Raw genomic sequence first — 18,974 nt, forward strand, 5'->3', positions numbered from 1 at the left:
ATAAGAACATGCATTTACTTGGTACTTTGAGGTTTTCACCGGATTCTGCTTTCCATTAAAGGCCCCATGCAGCCAGAGATGATAAGAGGTCAGTGTAAGTCCTGCTGTTGACTTGGCAATAAAGTCGGAGCTCAAATGGGTCTGTGCAAGGGTCTGGTCTATGATGGGTAATTAGAGAAACCCTGCCTCAGGCCAGACTCCCCATTAGGGTTCATTTTCCTTAAGTCCTGCTCTATTTTAAAGTGCACAGACCTGTAGTTGTTTTTTTATTATCATGGGCAGGTGCTTTGTCGGTTAAAGTCGGCACGAAACGCTGGTGGCAATCCATTTTGCTTGGTCGAACAGGATATTCAGTGAGACAAAAATGCGGAGAACGATTATTATTTTATCCACCGCAACCCTCCGTTGGCTAGTACATTTTTAGTTTTACTCGTCAGACTTTTGTCAACAAGCGTGATGCAACTACAAACAATTATATTAAGCAAAAATAATTATTAGATTGTGATTTTTCATCATTTTAAAACCCATTTTAGCTCTTGTGCAAAAATGTATTTATGAATTTAAGTTTTCGTTAAATTGCATTTATAATAATGATGCATGCTATTGTCACTGTTTGAAATTTAATACACATTTCTAACAATGTTCACAAGGTTTGTATTCCACATACAAAATATATGTGCTACTATATCAAACATACTGTCAAAAAAACCTATTTGTTCAATATTTACATTATTTGTTGAATTTAAAATGTCATAATGTATAATTTCTAGGGCTGGGAGAGAAATTCTGTTAATTATACATGGGACTTTCTAACTAGGTACAATATTGAAATTAATTTGACTAACTGTTGTGGTGATGGGCCTGGCCAAGCATCTGTAGAGTGTGAGTTCAGGAGAGTGAGCACTGTAAGGATTGACACCTGTGGTAAATTCTCTAACAGTGGTTTGTGTTTTGCTGAGAGGGATAAAGAGGGGGCAGTCCGGACCGCTGAGGAAGAGAGAGACGAAGTGATGATAAATCTTACATTGGACTGTTCACCTGGCCCCCATTTCCTCCTCCAATGAGAGTTAAAGAACCTTGTCACAGTGGTGCCGATACATGGGAAGACTAAGACATGGAGGGCATCCTGGAGGTGGCCGCGCTCGCAGTGGGCAGTCCATCTGCTTCCTCTGATGTCTGGGGAAGCCTAACTCATGGCACAACAACTCTCAGTTTTTGGCACCACTGTGACAAGGTTCTGTAAGTCATGGGAGGAGGAAACGGGGGCCAGATGAACAGTCCATTGTAAGATTTATTATCACTTGTCAGTGCTTTTCTGGTGGCGTGCGCTCGCACACCGCTTTGTGCGTCTCTCTCGGTCCCTCGCCAGTCTGGACAGCCCCTTTATCCCCCTCAGCTCTGGCTGCAAAACTCAACCAGCTGAATTTCCCACAGGTGTCAATCCTTACCACTTTCACTCTCCCGAACTCACTTTCTACAGACGCTCGGCCACGGCCATCACCACAATTGTGTTTTATAAAAATAAAACAAATGAACAAATCGATGCATGTAATCAATAAATATTATTATGTATGTATTATTAATATTATTTTTAATTGCATAATTTGTTCTGTTTACAGGTACATCAATTTGTTGAACATGTGCTAAAAAATAGGTACTGTCTCTTTAAGAAAACTGGTATTTCTGTAAACCATGTCTGTAAATGAGCGCATGTTAACGAGAGCGACTCGAACATCTTCATCATCTGTGCGATTCGTGATTAGAATTAAATGTTTATTTATTGAAATTTTTTTATCAGCAACTGACCGTAAAGTACCAAGATCATTAAAAGCGACATTATTAAAAATTTTACGGGACGTGACTTGTTTTTATTTATTTGATTTTTTTTTTATTAAATCCGTAATAATCTTAAAGAGACAGTACCATTTTAGAGTTGTTATTTTTATCAATGTAAACTCTATGTAAATACTTCCAAATCATACAAATGATATATGTATACCGTATAATGTGTGTCCAAAGACAAGATCCACACAACCCATTTGTCATTGAATAATGTCTCTTTTAATATCCTTTCTGTTCTCTACAGTCAGTTATTGATTTAAAAACAACAAAAATAAATATTTGATCCCAATCACGTATAGCACAGATGAGATAAAGCCATTCGAGTCTCTCTCATTAACATGCGCTCATTTAAATGCGCTGTTTACAGAAATGCTGGTTTTCTTAAAGAGACGGTACCGGTTTCAGCACGTGTTCAAATAAATGTAAATGCCACATATTATGCAATTGAAGAATAAAACATGTATGCAATAGTATATCATATTTATTGGTTAAATCATGGCAAAATTATGAAAATAATTTTGTCTACTTGTCAAGCAAAACTCAAGATATTAGACTAAATATTGTTTTAAGAGAAATTGAAATTTAGTGGTGTAACATCTCATGCATTTGGCAGACATGTTTATCCAAAGTGTCTTACATGTATACATTGTATCAGTTTGTGTGTTCCCTGGGAGTCAAACCCATGAGCTTGGCATCGGTAGTGCCATGCTTTACCAGCTGAGCTACAGGAACGGGTGTTTTTATGCTTAAAACAGGAGAAACCTTCCAGTGAGGTAAGAAGAATAAACTAAATTCAAAGGGAAAACAAGTTACGGGATACGAGTTTGGAACAACATGAGGGTAGGGGAGAATTGTCATTTTTGGGTGACCTATCCTTTAGCAAATAGGGTCCTGTTGACTTCACCTTTTGGACGGGATAATCGAGGAGCATCAGACGGGCCCCATGCGAGCGGGGGAGACGGCTGTAAGTGAATTCCGCAGGTTATCATTCTCAGTTTGGGGCTTTTAGACTGATCCCTGCGTCTGGTTCCTGCAGCCGATCAGTTCTCCGTCAGACAGTGATAAAGCGCTCGCGTCCTGACACCTCCTCAACCCGGCCCAAACGTGTTTTTTGAGAGAGAATAACTGAAGTCAAGGCCCTGAGAGCACAAGCCCTGTCAGATAAAGACGCATGAATACCACATTCATCTCCCCAGAATCAATCTTCTATATAATTCCTCTCATATTTCTTCTTAGTTATCTACAAAACTGCCAAGCAGAATTTTAAACCGCACGGGGCCATAATGGGAGAGCTTCAGTGAGTGTGTGCGCCGCAAAGTCAATGTTTGATGTTGTTTTTTCTGGCGGTTAAATGAGGTGCTAAATTAGAGCCACATATTGTGCCATCCGTCCAAAGCGACGTTCTCATTTGACGTCGGGATATGTGAAAGTGTCGAGAGGTGCAGATGAAATGTTATTGAATTTGATGTTGTTTTGCAAATGCGACGGCTGTTATTTTTCTTTCTTCTTTTGTTGTGCTCGTCTCTGTTTTCCATGTACAAGCCGTTGCTCGGTGGTTCAAGCGTTTGGACCATTAGTTTATCTGCTTGTGATATCACTCTGTAAACCCAAACTCAGCACTTTCATGTTCAGTCACATCTCTGGCCCGGTTCCCCAGGGTCCCGGGAGCCGCAAGTGCTTAACTGGGGCATGCTCGCTGGGGCTAATTTTGCTGGAGCCCGATGGGGAATCGTACAGTAGTAAGTCTCCTTAATGAAGGCTTTCTGCATGACCTGATGCGGTCCAACCCATGGGAAAAGCTTATCACAACAGTACCACGATCGTGCGTTCTGTGTAAAACAGTGGATACAAGAAGCAGAGCACAAGGTGTCCATTGAGAGAGTTAATCATCATTAATCGCAGGGCCATCACTGAGGTCAGTTTACAGCAGGTGGGCCGAGCGACTGGCCTGGGCCCCCAAACGCCATTTAATTTTGACCCTTTACAGAGGCTTTATAAAACTCACCCGGGATACAGAAATAAACGTACACGTGCGTTCATGCTCTGATTAAATATGGCCAGTTGCAATGAAAAGTGGGGGAAACTCCGTCCAAAGTCCTCACTTGACGACAGCCCACAAGAAGCCCTCCAAACATAGACTGAAGTAGATTAATAAAACACTATCCTCTCCTAAAGTGATGGAAAGCATAATGGAAGTGGTGGAGAGACTGAGAGAAGTGACTTCCCTTTATGGGCAACGGTTTTAGAGTGCAGCCATTTCTGACATCTTTAGGCAAACGCTTCGGAAACTTTATCTGTTGAGGGGTTTGGGTGGGGCAGAATAACGGTAGAAATCTGTCCGCTGCCAGAGATTCTGTTGTGTGTGTGTGTGAGCGAGAGACACTGTGTGTGTGAGAGCGAGAGAGAGACACTGTGTGTGTGTGTGAGAGAGAGAGAGAGAGAGACACTGTGTGTGTGTGTGAGAGAGAGAGAGAGAGAGAGAGAGAGAGAGAGAGAGAGAGAGAGAGAGAGACTGTGTGTGTGTGTGTGTGTGTGTGTGAGAGAGAGAGAGAGACACTGTGTGTGTGTGTGTGTGAGAGAGAGAGAGACACTGTGTGTGTGTGAGACACTGTGTGTGTGAGAGACTAACTGACTGTGTGTGTGAGAGAGACTGACTGTGTGTGTGTGAGAGAGAGAGACACTGTGTGTGTGTGTGAGACACTGTGTGTGTGAGAGAGACTGACTGACTGTGTGTGTGTGAGTGAGTGAGAGTGACGCCAATAGTTGCTTTTTGGAACTATCAGTTATCTCCAAAATGTGTGTTGACTATTCATCCAAATTTGCATCATCTAATCGATTGTTCAAAATTAAATGCATGCAAAGAAAAATGTGACTATATTAAAACGTGCCCAATCAGCACATGGCAGCAGTAACCCCTCCAGGCGGTTGGATGAGAGCCCCTCCTCCCCTCGCGGTCGCCAGACGTTCCTCCGCTTCCAAGCGGCCTGCGCCTTTGGTGTGGATGGTAGCGGCGAGAACTCCACCCGGCCCCGCCTTCCGCCCTGCCACATGTGTAATCCCGAGAGCGGAGCTCATAATTCAGCAGCAGCGCAGTACATAAAAATGCATATAGGTGAAACACTGCATGACATATACCAAGTTTCGTGTCAATATATGATCGTGTTGTGAAGATGCAGCCTAACGGCCGTTTTGGCCTGCTCGCCGACAAATTTGTTGAAGCACTATTCGAGAACGGTTACAGATTTGAATAACTTTTTGCCTCCCAGTGTCCCTAGATGATACACAGAAGATGTGGTGCAAATCTAGTTTTGAAACCATCGGAGGGATCGGAGGAAAACAACGTTTTGATTCTAGGCCATGCGGTTCAAAAGTTATAAACCTAAGTGAATGGTTGAACAGTTTGTGGCGCTAAAGAGTGAGTTAGAGACTCCAAATTTGGGTCAGTTATAGTTCAGAGAGTCCTCTATCAGTGTGCCAAATTTCATAACTTTCCTATGTATGGTTCTATGGGATGTCATGGACTTCATTAATGGAAGAACACTAACGAATACAATAGGAGCCTACACACAAGTACAGTTACGACTCATAGGGTGATATATGATTTCTTACCTCCCACTGGTGTACTTCTGTTAATGTATATGTGATGTTCTGATATGCCTCTGCGTTCATTATTAACTGGTCACATTTGAGCTCCTTCTGTCTGCAGAATGCAGTTGGCAGCTTCTCTCTGTCAGTCAGAGGTCATAAACTCAGCACAGTAATGAGTGCTCGCTGATGTGATCTGATACACGAACATTAAGCGCTATCCAACACTCCCTAGCACAAAATGAGGGATTCACCGTGACACAGGAAATGTATCGATTCCTGGCCAAGGGGCAGTGGGCGACCCTGCCAGATTTTCATTGGCGCTGGACCAGCGAGTTGTTTAAGGAGAACAGCGGTATGCTCATTCACGAGTTTGAAGAGTAGAACAATGCTGCCATTTCAGGAAGTTGTCGCATTTGAATTACAGCCCCTTGAATGCTTTTCTTCAGTAGCCGCGCACGTATATTTGTCCCGCTGCTCACTTTTACCTCACGTGTTTGTGAGAGAACCCGTCTGTAAATCTCTACACTTTTAATAATGCTGCAAAAGTTGTGCTCTTTACTGGTAACAGGTTTGTACTTTATCGTTGTTTTTGTGAGGGAAATGTTTTATTGCGCCATCAAGTTCCAGCACTGGGTTGCCGTGCCAACAAAAGCAACCGTTTGGGCCAGAATGAGAGAGGAGGAAGAGGAGGCTAGGATAACAAAAACTCTAGTTTCCCTCGAAACCCAGTAAGGAAGGACAGATTCAAATACATTAACCGCTGCTATTCTTGACCACTTTGTGTTGCATGGAAATAAAAGCCTCAAGTGCAGAGCTTAGAGGGAAACAAAAGCTTGCATTTTCCCTTGGAAATATAGTACATGTTTCTTTCTTCAATTCCTCCCTTGTCATGTGCAAATTATTTTGTCTGGAAATCTGATCTCTCTTGTGCTGCATTCAGTAGGAAAGTCAGAAATACTGGGGACCGGCTGTGTCTGGTTTGAGCCAATTGCTCTTTCTGGCAGTTGTTTCCACACTGATTGAATTTTAGCGACTTCGTCACATGAAATATGGGCATGAATATTTACTTTTTAGCCCTTGACTTGCATTTCTCCCTCTTGTTTGTTTTTGATGGAACTTGACAGAACACAGTATAGTATTTCTACTCTCAAGAATGTACATTTTTGGGGGCCATTTTAGACATTTATCTGAAAGGACTTGACAGAATGGAGAGGGGCACTTTTAAACTGATTGACTGGCACCACAGATGGCGTACAAAATAGACCTAGAACGTTTTAGGTTTTTTTTGTTTTTTTGTCTTATGCTTAACCTTTAGAAAATTAGGTCAATGAACATTTGACATCTTTTTTTATTTTCTAAGGTTTACACTACTTGCAATACCTTCGCAACCGCATAGCAATGCCTTGGCAAGACCCACATCACACTACCAACTGCATAGCAACTCCCAACAACACCCTAGAAACTGCATAGCAGTGCCCTGGCAACTCCCCACAACACCCTAGAAACTGCATAGCAACGCCCTGGCAACCACTCACAACACCTTAGCTACGTCCTGGCAACCACCTGCAACCACTAGGAACCTCATAGCAACATCCTGGCACCTACCCGCAACCCCACAAAACACCCTTGTAACTGCAAAGCAACACCCTAGAAACCACAATGCACATCACCCTGGCAACTCCCCACAGCACCCTAGAAACTGCGTAGCAATGCCCTGGCAACCACTCAACACCTTAGCTACGTCCTGGCAACCACCTACAACCCATTAGGAACCACATAGAAACATCCTGGCACCTACCCGCAACACCCTGGCAACCGCAAAGTAACACCCTGGCAACCCCCCCACAACACCCTAGAAATTGCGTAGCAATGCCCTGGCAACCACTCACAACACCTTAGCTACGTCCTGGCAACCACCTACAACCCATTAGGAACCACATAGCAACATTCTGGCACCTACCCGCAACACCCTGGCAACCCCCCAAAACACCCTAGTCACCTCAAAGCAACACCCTAGAAACCACAATCCACATCACCCGGGCAACTACCCACAGCACCCTAGAAACTGCGTAGCAATGCCCTGGCAACAACTCACAACAACTTAGCTACGTCCTGGCAACCACCTACAACCCACTAGGAACCACATAGCAACATTCTGGCACCTACACGCAACGCCCCCAAAACAACCTAGTAACTGCATAGCAATGCCCTGGCAACCAACCACAACACCTTAGCAACTGCATAGTTGCACCCTAAAACAGCTTGCAACAATATTAACACCATGGCACCCCCTATAATACTCTAGTAACTGCATATCAACACCCTGGCAACCATCCACATCACCCAAGCGTCCGCATAGCAATGCCCCTGTAAACCACCCACATCACCCACTGAATTGTGGCAGTGAGTTTTGCACAGTTTTTTTCTTCTTGCGCAACAAAGGGTCAGAAAGTAAGTGCTTAACCTTAAAATGTTTTTGGCCACCTCATGAGGTCAAATGAACAATTTGAGCATTTTAATTTTGAGGTTTGAAGTTTTAGCTAACATGACTGATGTATAAAAGCAGAAAGATCCCCATCGTCGAGTCTCTGGTTCTCCTGAGGCTGTCAGGTCTTCCCTCACATATCTGTCTTCCTCACTTGTGTTTCTTTACCTCCCTTTCGTCTCTCTTCAGGTTCACAAGTGCTGCAGCGAAATGTGCATTGACACGCAAGCCGTCTGTGACGGATAGTTTGTGATAGGTGTTTTAAAAGTGTAGGAGGATCTCGGCACAATTGCTCATTCTCTGTGCCGTGCTGGTATCATAGTTACAAAAAACTCCCTTCTATTGAGTAATCTGCAAATAATAAAAAACATTTTCCCTTCAGCCACAGTAACTTTATATCACTGAGCCGGCGTGGTGTCTGATACCGGGAGTTTTTCCCCCATATTGTTGCGATTATGTGTGTGAGTGGATTTTAGGTGAAAACAGTAGCCCCATTTTCTTTTCTATTTAGGCAGCTGAATCTGCCGCTTGTGAGAGGAAAAACGGCGTTTCGAGTTTCTCTGCAGATATGGAGCAGATGAAGCAGATAATGATTTGTTAACTAGGGTCTCACATGGCCTTTCCCAGACTCCCCAAAGGTTCAAACGTTTCCATTTGCTTTCCACCAACACAAGGACACTCGATGTGTGTTCTGATTTAAGTGGTTTGTGATGCTCATATAAAAAGTTTTCAGTCTTGTAGGTTTTTGAAGCACACTCGAAATGAAAACAGAAATGTAGGCCATATGCAGATTTGGGCAGCATTGTTTCTTTTATATGCTGTTGCACTTTGTTTTGATCATTCTCTCAGATGGTCGAAGAAACTAAAACTCGCCCAACTCCATATGTTTAATAAAAAAGCTAATTTTCATGGGCTGCAGTCAATTTTTCCCAAGCTATATCATGGTTCATATATTTGTAGTGCTTGTGAGATGAGCATTGTATTGCAAATCCTTTTTCTTCTATTACATCGGCTCAAACCACTTTACATACAGACTACTTTTTGTAGATAATTTAGTTGGCATGTGCCGATATAGGTTTAAAAACACAAACCGTAGGCTGATACTGATATTTCACCATTTACCTTTTGTCATCAGATCTGTTAATAATGTAGGCAAAAGGAAAAATAAATATGGTAATATGATGATTGATATGAATAAAAGGTTATTTTGGTACTTAGAAAAAATTCTCACATTTTACATGTATATACTTACATTTACATTTATGCATTTGGCAGATGCTTTTATCCAAAGCGACTTACAGTGCACTTATTACAGGGACATTTCCCCCGGAGCAACCTGGAGTTAAGTGTCTTACTCAAGGACACAATGGTGGTGACTGTGGGGATCGAACCAGCAACCTCCTGATTACCAATGTATTATACAGAGCACTTATTACAGGGACAATCCCCCCGGAGCAACCTGGAGTTAAGTGCCTTACTCAAGGACACAATGGTGGTGACTGTGGGGATCGAACCAGCAACCTCCTGATTACCAATGTATTATACAGTGCACTTATTACAGGAACAATCCCCCCGGAGCAACCTGGAGTTAAGTGTCTTACTCAAGGACACAATGGTGGTGACTGTGGAGCTGTGGGGCTTGAACCAGTGTCATTCTGATTACCAGATTACCAGTTATGTGCTTAGACCACTACACCACCACCACTCCACGCGTTTTAAAAGTGTAGGAGGATCTCGGCACAATTGCTCATTCTCTGTGCCGTGTTGGTATCATAGTTACAAAAAACTCCCTTCTGTTGGTAATCTGCAAATAATAAAAAGCATTTTCCCTTCAGCCACAGTAACTTTATATCACTGAGCCGGCGTGGTGTCTGATACCGGGATTTTTTCCCCCATATTGTTGCGATTATGTGTGTGAGTGGATTTTAGGTGAAAACAGTAGCCCCATTTTCTTTTCTATTTAGGCAGCCGAATATACTATATATAACATTACAAATTCATACTATGCATATGTAAGTTCCTTGGAAATGTCCACCACATCATGGAAAAATAAAAAGTTTAAACCAAAGGAACAAACCCCCATTTTTAATTCAGCATTATAGTGGTATAATGGATAATGCCGTCCAGACCACTAGAGGGCGCCGCTTGCTCACACATCACTGACTGAACAGCTGAATGCAGACTTTAAGGTTTAGTAATCGCGCAAGTCCATCTTGTGATTTCAATCTTATTTCAATCGATCATGCAGCATTAACAGATATCATACAGATGTTTACAATTCAAAGCGCCGTCATGCAGCCTATAGGTAAGCGCCATTTCAAAACCGTCTTGTCCGTTTATCCGCATTAACATTAAAACAAGAGAATACAAATTAAATATTACATGTTTTTAGGAGTGCCGACCCTTCTACACATTGTGGCTATTATTAAGTCTGGATGGCACATTTAAATTTAGTTATTACAAAGTGTGTTACTAATTATAAATAAATACATTATTTTCATATCTGCGTTTTCATGCTTATATGCCGATGCTTTTAATTTGGTCAATAATTGGCCAACAAATATCGGCGGCCGATATGTCAGTGCATCCTTATATTTTAGCCTTAGTTTGTAATATTTAAAATGAATTGTGCGTTTTATTTTTGTTTTTTTTCTTGCACAAATTTGCATACTGATATGTGATAGATTAGCATCTTGCTCTGAACTGATTCTGTTATATATAAAAATGGGAAATGTATCATTTTCATGACTTTTGATTCCATCAACAGTTCTCGAGTGTGCCAATTTGGGTCTGACAGTGCTTTCGGTAGCACAATTCTCACCCGGTTCTGAATCTACAGCCCAAATTACCAACAAATGACTCTTTGAGTCGGTTATTTTTAGTGAATCATAAACACCGATAACTGTGACTGAATAAATCTTACTGAAGATGCACACGAGTTTTGTAATCGGTGGAATGTTTATCATATATATAATTATTTCATTTATAGTTAGTCTCAATTAGCCTACTGTATTGCATTTATGCCTCTAACATGCTTCTTACAAGAATTGTATTAAACTTATATCCGGTTAGTTATAATTGCTCTGTCGAAATCTGAAATCAATTAGCAACAGGCTGCTGAGAGCAGTAAATGCATTAAGCATTGCATTTATTTTCTAAATAATTCTTCCCCAAATACAGACTCGGTGATCACAGTCTGAACATAGACACACATGAATGAGTCTGTGCTCACTGGTGTTACTGGGGGAGGACATCATGCATCAGTTGCTGCTAAATTCAGAAAGCAATCACTGCCTTAATGTTCTTCAGTCAGAGTACTTTTATTTTCTTATGTTCATAATGTCCTGTTAAACGCTTATTTTATATTATATTGTTATTATAGTTTTTATTTTATTTGATTTATTATCTGGCACCTTATTTTAATTCTCTCTTTATTGTTATTTGTTACTATTTTATTATCATCATTATTATTTGTCTTGTCATTATCTTTTTGTGTATTAATTAGTGCTGTTGATTTAACGCGTTAATAACGTGCGATTAATTTGACAAAAATTAACGCACTTTAATTGCAATGCTTAACTGAGAAATGCAAGCTTGCAGTACCACCTGTTTACTCCAGAGGGCAGTAATTGAAAGATTGAGTATTAAACTATATTTAACTCGACACAGTGACTTTAATGACGCGACACAAGCATGTCTGACGCAGGTCGTACGGTCTTCACCTCATACATATTTAATTACCAATGAGGTTAAGGAGGTGTCCTTTAAACTGTTACACCGTTTTTACCCCGTCAATCTTATTTAAGAAACATGCTCCTGAAATAGATCCGCTCCTTCTGTAACGCTGTAGATGAAGTTTGTTTGTTTGTTTGTTCCTCTATTTTAACTAGTTTTTCTTTGCTTTATAAAGACGTTTTATTTGGTTTTCACAGATTTGATAACTTAACCTAAACAAGCCCTCATAATAAATCTCTGATTGATAAATTCACTTGTGTAATGGATTACTGTGAACTGTGTGTCAATGATTGACTTATGATCAATAATATGGTAATAATCAATACATTGTATTGTAAAGCCGCTTTCTGTCTTATTAATGATGAACTCTTCTGCTACAAGAGTGTAATGCAATTTAATTATCTGAATATATATATATATATGTATATGTATATATATATATATATAATTTTTAAATATTTAAAGATAACTATGTATCATTATTTCATCATTATATATTGAATTATTGTTATATGAGGGGCTTTCTCAGCAAATATTTGTATATGCAATTAATTGCGATTAATTAATCGGGACACCATGTAATTAATTCGCTTAATTTTTAATCGATTGACAGCCCTAGTATTAATGCTTTGGCAATATTGTATGTAATAAATGATATTATAAATCATGCCAATAAATTATTTTTAAATTAAAACATTTTAAATATTAAAAATAAGATGAAACGCAACAATTGCCGTAATATATAATGAAATGTAATGGGTCACACAGGGAATTCTGGGAATGCCGATTACATTTTGTTACTGTCATTTTAACAATTATTTACATTTATGCTCTTGTTAATGTAAATTTTTTACGATTAATTATACCCGAAAATCTTACTTTTTACATCTAAAAAATATTATTTGTACATTTGTAGAAACTACTGTATTGTCTATATATATATATAAAACATTTTACTGTATATTTTAGTTAATATTCGTTAATCTATTAACAGTTTATTTCTGTAGTATTTTACTGTTTTTTATTTATGCATTTGGCAGATGCTTTTATCCAAAGTGACTTACAGTGCACTTATTACAGGGACAATCCCCCCGGAGCAACCTGGAGTTAAGTGTCTTACTCAAGGACACAATGGTGGTGACTGTGGGGATCGAACCAGCAACCTTCTGAGTACCAATGTATTATACAGAGCACTTATTACAGGGACAATCCCCCGGAGCAACCTGGAGTTAAGTGTCTTACTCAAGGACACAATGGTGGTGACTGTGGGGACCGAACCAGCAACCTTCTGAGTACCCGTTATGTGCTTTAGCCCACTACGCCACCACCACTATTACTGTTAAAATTAAAGACATTCGTTACAGTGTATAAAGATTACTTAAGCAACCAGAATTGCTCAATAAGATGTAAGACAAAATAAGATGCAAAGTATCATTATCGGGCTATTTGTTTGGATCCGTGCATCCCTAGATAAAATCTAAACGCTGTTCTTGCGTGACTTTCCAAGCACGGCTATTTCCTCCAGGAGATGCACATTTAGTTTGCTGTATTATCCTCTAGTGCCGTAAAGAGGAGGGTTGGACGTGCCCCGGGTGAATCGCACTTATCTTACTCTGATCACAATGCATTGAAGATGACGTGGCCTCGTACATCATTGTGATGTCATAACCCAAATGGCTTGGCCTGCTGTCTTGAGTCGCCCTCGTCAATGGACTCGTTATTAATTGTGTTCAGGGCTTGTTGTCTTGTCGAGTCATTCTCTCCCCTCACCCCTGAAGATAATAAGCATTCAGCAGAAGGTTTGAGATGGTAATTGACAGGCGGCACTAAACAAATTCACTTGTGCTCCACCGTGTCTCACCCAGCACCCCCTCCTCGGCCCATCTAATCTAACTAATGCTCCCGTTTTTGTGCTGGAAAGTGAATTAAAAGCAGCCAACTCAATACCTGATCCATATCAGGCCGCTTGTTGCATGCACATTAGCTGCTCTTCTGCAGCCGCCGTAATTGCGTTACACCACTCGGAGGCTGTAACTATTAGGAACATACAATCTCCCTCCCGCCATTCATTGTTGCCCCCGCAGCCCTGAAGGCTCTCCACTCTCAGATTAAGGGCCGATCCGGAAGGAGGGATGGAGCGCATGGTGCAAATCTCCCCGTAGCCACGGGCAGCCGAGAAAAGCATCTTGGTGAGGGGGAGTTCTGTTGTTGGGTTCGTAGATCTTTCCGGGAAGCCTTCCACTAATCAGCATCTTTCTGCTCGCCACCATATTTCATCCCTATTGTGCTCTACGCCCAACAGTGTGGCCTGCTTTTCCTCTCTCTCTCTCTCTCTCTCTCTCCAGCCCTTCATGTGTGCTATCCATCTTCATTCTCCAGCCAAGTATATGCCGGAGACCACACCAGGCTTATAATCTCACTCCTCCGTCTCATCTCATTTCTCACTGCGGCTTAGAAAAGCCTTTTTTAGTAACTTTGAAAGTGGCTATATAGAGCTTTCTCCACCCGCTGTCTATAAAGCAAGTTTAAGTATAGAAATATAAAGGTAGTTGGCACGAAATGGACTAGTTTTGGGAAGTTGACGTGTCCTGCGGTGTGCCATACTACATTTTTTTTAAACGGCATTTTGTGAATTATTTCATTATTATGAAACATTATCGTGCACATAGTTTTCGTGCTCTTATTATTTGTGTTATTAAAATTAAACGGGGAGCCAAAATGGCGATTTTATGTAGTGAAAACGTATCGCAAATTAAATGTGCACTTTCCCTTATACTTTCATATACATTTAAAGCCTGATATCTTGATGATTTAAAGTTAAAGCACATCACTGGTAATCAGGACGTTGCTGGTTTGATCCCCACAGTCACCACCATTGTGTCCTTGAGTAAGACACTTAACTCCAGGTTGCTCCGGGGGGATTGTCCCTGTAATAAGTGCACTGTAAGTCACTTTAGATAAAAGCGTCTGCCAAATGCGTAAATGTAGACAGGAATTTGTTTAAAAGCAGTTACTGTGTACAGATGGCATTTTCAGGGGATATAATCACTAACTGCATCAAGTTACATGATGCTCTTTATACATTCTACCAGGAGACGAGAGGATTATCTGTGAAAAACAGCGCAGTGGCAATGATCCTGGATCAGATGACGTCATCTGAAATGATGTAGCATCATGGAACGCTAAACCAGTCATATTGGGTTCAGATCGGTGCAAAAAGTCATCCATATTTGGGCAGATAGACTTGATTGGTGACTGTTACACTTAAGTACACAAACATGACACAGACTCAATGATGACTCAAATGACACAGAATGAAACTCATTCTGTGAAATCTCATGACTAAAATCATGTCTGCATGCTATGCAAACCTTTAGTCATTGTTGTGTTTGCATGTGTAATTAGTCAGTGTTTCCCACAGGATTTTGTGAGAGTGTGGTGGGTTGACCTCTGACCTTTTTTTTTTTTTTTTTTTCAGAAACTCATTGGTTGTATAGATATAAATTGGTCATTCACTTGTCCGAGTAAAGTTACTTTTTATTTGTCTAAAATGATGACTGATGCCCAGGGCTGGACTGGTAATCCGGCATACCGGGCATTTTCCCAGGGGGCGACGCACTTTGAGGCTGATCGGAGCGGACTGGCCATCGGGAGAACCGAGCGGGCCAGTGGGTAGGCAGCGGAATGGGCCGCGATAACCTAAAATGAGCTGCCGCGTTATGCAGAACGGACACAAAACGCCGCCGCGATATGCTGAAAAGGACAGCAAATCTTTTCCAACTTTTGGGCCAGTTGCTATGTAATATCCCGGGCCGATTTCTCTTCCCAGTCCAGCCCTGTCGATGCCCAACCTAATAATGTAGCTATGCAATAACCTCGATTCTCGCGCAGAAATATGAACTGCACTGGGGAGGAGACCATTTTCATATAATTATTTTGTTACATACAATAGTCCAATAAAGAAAAGCCTCCATCGTCATCATTAACAGCAGGGATGCTTACACTCACCTAGAACTTTATTAGGAACAGTATGGTCCTAAAAGTAGTTCCCAATATGGTCTTCTGCTGTCGTAGCCCATTCGCCTCAAGGTTCGATGTGTTTGCATTCTTAGATGCTATTCTGCACACTACAAATGTACAGAGTGGTTATCTGAGTTACTGTAGCCTTTCTGTCAGCTCAAACCTGTCTGGCCATTCTCCGTTGACCTTTTTCATCAACAATGTGTTTCTGAACTGCCTCTGACTATGTTTTTGGCACCATTCTGAGTAAACTCTAGAGACTATAGTGTCTGTTGTGCATGAAAATCCAAGGAGATCAGCAGTTATACCAGTCAAACCAGCCTGTCTGGCACCAACAATCATGCCACCAATTTCCCCTATTGTGATGGTTGATGTGAACATTAACTGAAGCTCCTGACCCATATTTGCATGATTTTTATGCAGTGCATTGCTGCCACATGATTGGCTGATTAGATAATCAAATGAATAAGTAGGTGTACAGGTGTTCCTAATAAAGTTCTAGGTGAGTGTATAGTTTTATAGAATGAGATCTACTTTTTCAACATGTTATTGCAGCAAGATCTACGATGTACAATAAAGACAGTATCACAATACCCAAATTTCAGAAATCGGTCGTGAAATTTGACAAAAAATAACTCATTATGGAAGAATAGTTTCAAGTTCTTCAAGAATGGCAAACCATCAGTAATAAAATACTACTAATAAAACAGCAGTAAATAGAAATAGATTCGAAATAATAGAACAAAAAATACAAATTAAGAAAATTCTGTGCTTTTTTTTTATTTTTTATTTTTTTTTTTTAACAGCTTTAAAAGTTTTTAGCGGCAGTATCAAGTATTCAAGGAAACATTCAGAATGAATTGCAACATAAAACCAGGGACGGATTACCGGCTGGGCCAATGGGGCCACTGCCCTGGGCCCTTGACTACCAGGGGGCCCTGGGATTGAGGTTGCGTGATCTAGTTTGGATCAAACCTTTTTGTGCATCAAACCAGTTTACGTTCACTTCAGACATCGCTCTGTGTTTACATGAATACCTCACCGAGACGGGCATTTTGGCGGAATGTATTTGACCGTTCAGGTGCGCCATAACGCGAGCATTTTCAGCGCACATACATGCCACCTGTCAATCAAACAGGGTGCAGCTGTTACTAGATCGCTAGCGAATTATAAAATAACGTGCTGTGGATGTAGAATAAGCATATGAACTGGGAGTGGTGGTGGCGTAGTGGGCTAAAGTACATAACTGGTAATCAGAAGGTTGCTGGTTTGAGCCCACAGTCACCACCATTGTGTCCTTGAGTAAGGCACTTAACTCCAGGTTGCTCCGGGGGGATTGTCCCTGTAATAAGTGCTCTGTAAGTCGCTTTGGATAAAAGCATCTGCCTAAATGCATAAACTTTCTAATAAGTGACCGGCCTCGGCTATCACAAATATAGCCAGGTGCTTTTTCGTTATTGACGTTTTAATCTGCTTGACTGGTCGGGCAAGTAAAATTCTCTTTAACTTGCACCTTTCAAAAATCCACAAGCATTAAGTCACACCCACAAGCATTAAGTCACACCCACAAGCATTAAGTCACACCCACAAAGCGTGGCAAGCGATATTGACTGACTGGGGGGGAGAGATGCGTTGGCAAAGCAACAGTGCAAAACAACGTTAGAGATCTTTTATGCTATTAAGAGAAGTGTAAATATATTTTCGGTTTATTATGAAACTGTGGTGGGCCATCACAGTCTAGTAATTAATGGGGAACACTGTTAGTTAACATGCACCAATGGACTGTTCACAATAAGCCCAAAATGTATATTAAGACGGTTCGATTTGATGTAATGTTGCAAGGTAATGCTGGAATAGATGAGCGTCTCGCTCTATTGTTGTGAATTGTCAGTCTCTTTAATGGAGACCCCAGAGTGAATCCAGAGCGCAGCTCTTTAAAATTTTATAACTCTTAACAGGCTGATTTATAATGATGGGCTGAAGCACAGTCCTGCTGCAGCAGAGTTTTCGGTCAATACGAAGTGCAAAGAGAGAAAGAGATATCACAGAACAAAAGAGGCAGGAGTCTTTGTGAGCGTCGTGATTTGGCGCTGACAAACAAGTGTCCCCCGTGACCTCCGTCTCGAACCCCTGACCTCTACAAAGTCACTTAAATCATTATCTCCCCATCCTCTTTCTTCACCGGTCCCTCTGAGCACCGCAGCTCTACCTGCCAGCTGACGGGCCAATGATCAGTTACAACAGACAGGGGTATCTGTGTCTGGGAAGCTCCCCGGGGGCAGATCTGTCAGGGTTGGGGGTCATCAGATATGCTTGTGCCGAGGCATCGCGGAAGCGTAAGGGTGGTCGGCCATCCCGCGCACGGACAGAAGGTCATTTTGTCATTGTCCTCGTCTACTTCGCATTACTCACTGGTGGGGCGGGTTAATGATAAACCGATCTGGCCTGAAGTGCGGCGGGTCGGTGCTGTGACTGAGAGCCGTGCCAGTAACGAGACGGAGACGGGTGTCTAGTGTGGCGATTGCGCCAGCGCCTGACAGATAATTCCTAAGTGAAAGAAAAGGGGAGTCTCAGTCGGACAGATCTGCTCAGAAAGACATTAATCCTGCTGTGTATTCTGTCGCTAACTGTGCGTCCTCTGTCAGGTGCGGCGGGTGCGTCCAGGACCCCCTCTGTGAGGCTGGAATTCTGCACCCTGTCCAGTCGCTCAGCGCCTGTCACCTTCAAAGCCGTGTTTGTTTTCACCGATGTGTCTGAGTGATGTTAGTCTGCTCTAATCCTATTCAAAGTCTCTTCCTGAGCGGCCTCCGTTTCACAGGATCTGAAGTCTGGGAGCGAGGTCACGTGGGTGACTAATTAAGCACATTACTGCTTGTTAAATTTCAGCCTGACGTGGAGCAGCATGAATAATGAGTCCGTCATATGCCACAAGTGAGTGTGATTTAGGGGTTGGTTTTGGTGTTTAACTGATGAATTCCTCACATGAGATCCATCGGTAAGAACAGTCACTTGCAGTAAACAGCTGTGGTGAAGGGGAAGAAATGTTCGCATCAGTGTTACCCCAAAATCATTAGAAAAAACTGTTAATAGTTTCTGTAAGAGGATTTTTCCAATTTTTAGGAACATCATTTTTCATTGGTGACATTACTGTAAATATGTAATGAAAATATCACTATTTTCAAAAATAAAATCCGCTTAAAGCACAAATATATTTAAATTAAAAATCTTACGTTGAAATGTTCATATCATTTTAACCTCCAGTATTTAATTCTGGTGTAACTCAGTGATGATGATGATAATAATA

The 18,974-nt window shown here is 41.4% G+C and overlaps 1 protein-coding gene and 2 long non-coding RNA genes across 5 annotated transcripts in view; 1 reads left to right on the top strand and 2 right to left on the bottom strand.

Moving 5' to 3' along the window:
• LOC127636460 (uncharacterized) overlaps nucleotides 1-9,424 on the bottom strand; it is an 84,254-nt gene extending 74,830 nt beyond the window's left edge. Inside the window, exon 1 of the long non-coding RNA XR_007969607.1 lies at nucleotides 9,375-9,424. This is a non-coding gene — a long non-coding RNA (uncharacterized LOC127636460). The remainder of the gene's footprint in view (nucleotides 1-9,374) is intronic.
• The window catches only part of LOC127636457 (uncharacterized), a 185,185-nt gene that overhangs the window by 74,908 nt on the left and 91,303 nt on the right, over nucleotides 1-18,974 (bottom strand). For both annotated transcript variants that reach the window (XR_007969604.1, XR_007969603.1), the window contains exon 2: nucleotides 12,752-12,873. This is a non-coding gene — a long non-coding RNA (uncharacterized LOC127636457). The remainder of the gene's footprint in view (nucleotides 1-12,751; nucleotides 12,874-18,974) is intronic.
• Nucleotides 1-18,974, top strand: part of LOC127636399 (netrin receptor UNC5C-like) — a 246,330-nt gene that overhangs the window by 13,532 nt on the left and 213,824 nt on the right. The window lies entirely within an intron of this gene.

The sequence above is a fragment of the Xyrauchen texanus genome, chromosome 44, assembly GCF_025860055.1.
Source record: "Xyrauchen texanus isolate HMW12.3.18 chromosome 44, RBS_HiC_50CHRs, whole genome shotgun sequence".
Taxonomy (NCBI): Eukaryota; Metazoa; Chordata; class Actinopteri; order Cypriniformes; family Catostomidae; genus Xyrauchen; species Xyrauchen texanus.